Source organism: Musca vetustissima, unplaced genomic scaffold (assembly GCF_032173495.1).
Source record: "Musca vetustissima isolate MV318-11 ecotype Yass unplaced genomic scaffold, APGP_CSIRO_Mvet_v1 utg8279, whole genome shotgun sequence".
NCBI classification, from domain to species: Eukaryota; Metazoa; Arthropoda; class Insecta; order Diptera; family Muscidae; genus Musca; species Musca vetustissima.
In genome coordinates this window covers 12876-15450 of record NW_026889560.1, presented here as the reverse complement: position 1 = coordinate 15450, position 2575 = coordinate 12876, and positions in this window count along the sequence as shown.

The window sequence follows — 2575 nt, the reverse complement described above, 5'->3', positions numbered from 1 at the left end:
CAATTAACTTTCTAAAAAATCGTGATTGTGATGAGCTTGCAGCTCGCACATCCTTGGCTCGATACGAATAACAACTGCATAAAATCTCCCATATTAATCATAGAAGTCGTGATCCGCATCCGGGACATGAAAGGCAGCGTTTTAATGAGAGCACGAAACGCTAAACGTGTAATAAGCTCACAAATAGGGGAGGGAGGGAGGTAGACAGAAGTACATAAAACAATTTACTAACAATAATAATAAAATTAAAATTATCTATTTTTTTATTATGCTAGAAAATATTGTGTTTGGCTATTAAGGGTTAATAGCGTGGAATAATAACAGTGAGAGAAAGTTATGGAAATAATTATATGGATTTTTGTTTGTTTTTGGAAAATATATTAAGTCCTCAGGGGTCGTGAAAGTCTAATAAGTCAATGGGTAAAGTAGTATTGGTTTGTGTCTTTGCTGCATAGAATATCATCGGCGCCATATGATGGTTACTATTGAAATTATTTTTTCTCCACATAAACACTACTTTCGTATGGGTTTGTGTCTTCACTACGTAGAATATCAACAGCGCCACATGGCGGCTAACATCGAAACTATTTTTATGGAATTTTGCTTCGATTTCCCACATTTACCCTACCTTTATGATACTGAGCTACTTTAAAATTATATAAATTTTTTATAGAAATAATTTTATGTTTTTTTTTTTTTTGAAAATAAATCAAGTCCTCAGAGGCCTTGGAGGCCAAGCAGGTTAATGGTTAAAGTTGTATTGGTTTGCGTCTTCACGGCATAGAATATCAACAGCGCCATATGACGGTTAAACTCGAAACTAGTTTTATTTTCATATATACTCTATTTTAGTGTGGGGTTGTGTCTCCACTACGTAGAATACGAACAGCGTCACATGGCGGCTAACATCGAAACTATTTTATGGAATTTTGCTTCCACTTCTCACATATACCCTACTTTTGTGATAATGAGCTACTTTTAGGGTTACTTTGAAATTATATGGATTTTTTTTTATGGAAATAATTATATGGATTTTTTTGAAAATAAATCAAGTTCTCAGGTCAAGCAGGTTAATTGCTCAAGTTGTATGACGGTTTACATCGAAACTAGTTTTATCTCTACATAAACCCTAATTTGTGTGGGTTTGTGTCTCCACGACCTAGAATATCAACAGCGCCACATGGCGTCTACTATCGAAACTATTTTTATGGAAACTTGCTTCCATTTCCCACATTTACCCTACCTTTATGATATTGAGCTAATTTTAGGGTTACTTTGAATCAAATAAAGGTCTCCACATTCATTAAATCTAGGATTGGGAAGGTCATCGATTGTTTCTTCTCCAAGAAACAATTTATTTCCATAGATAAAATAATATTTTTTTATACCCTCCACCATAGTATGGAGGGTATATTAATTTTGTCATTCCGTTTGTAACTCATCGAAATATTCATTTCCGACCCTATAAAGTATATATATTCTTGATCAGGGTAAAATTCTAAGACGATCTAACCATGTCCGTCCGTCCGTCTGTTGTAATCACGCTATCTTCTGAAGGAATTGAGATGGATATATCGATCCACGTTTAGGCATGGCTCCCATATAAGGGCACCAGGCACATTTCGGTATTTTGGGGTTCTTGAGCGTGTTTTTCCGCCGAATTCGCTGTAATTTGATACATTGGGTTTTTATTGGGTACTAAATGTCAAAAAATTATAAATATAGGTCCACTTTTTCTGGCAGCCCCCATATAACGGTACCTCCTAATTTTCAGTATTTTGGGGGTTTTGGTCGTATTTTTCCACCGAATTGGCTGTAATTTAGTATTTTGAGTTCTTAATAGGTACCAAATCTCTCAAAAAAAATATATATATATATGAATATAGGTCCATTTTTTCGGATAGCCCCCATATAACCCCCAATTTTCGGTAATTTAGGGTTCTTGAGCGCGTTTTTCAACCGAATTTGCTGCAATTTGGTATTTTGTAGTCGTATATGGTAACAAATATCTCTACCAAAAATTATTAATATTCGCCCCCTTTTTAGGGTAGTCCCCATATAACCCCCTTTTTTATATTAAAATAATTATCTGATTTGTTCCGCGTTTTGAGTTTGGTCCTAAGACTGTGTTGTAATCATTACACCTGCGGAGGATAGCGAGATAAAAAATTAGAACTTAAGATTCGATAATGAACTATAGCCGCATTTAGACCTAGTCTAAATAAAAAAATAATCAATAAAAATTTCTGAAATTTGTATTATGGTTTACATAATCCGTTTTTAGACATATCGGTATCGGTCCACTTTTTGGTATGTTCCCTATATTTTCATTTCTAGTACCTGTCAGTATATCTATGGTGGAGGGTATCAAAAGTTCGGCCCGGCCGAACTTAACGCTTTTTCACTTGTTAATTTTTGGTATATGTAAATCCACATCTCAGAGGGCCATCGATTGTCACTACTCTAAGAAACAATTTATTACCATAGATAAAATTATTTTTGTCTGGAACAAATATGGACCTGCTAAAGCTATAACTACATTTTCTTATCCCATTTTGTTCTCCTGTCACTTCCC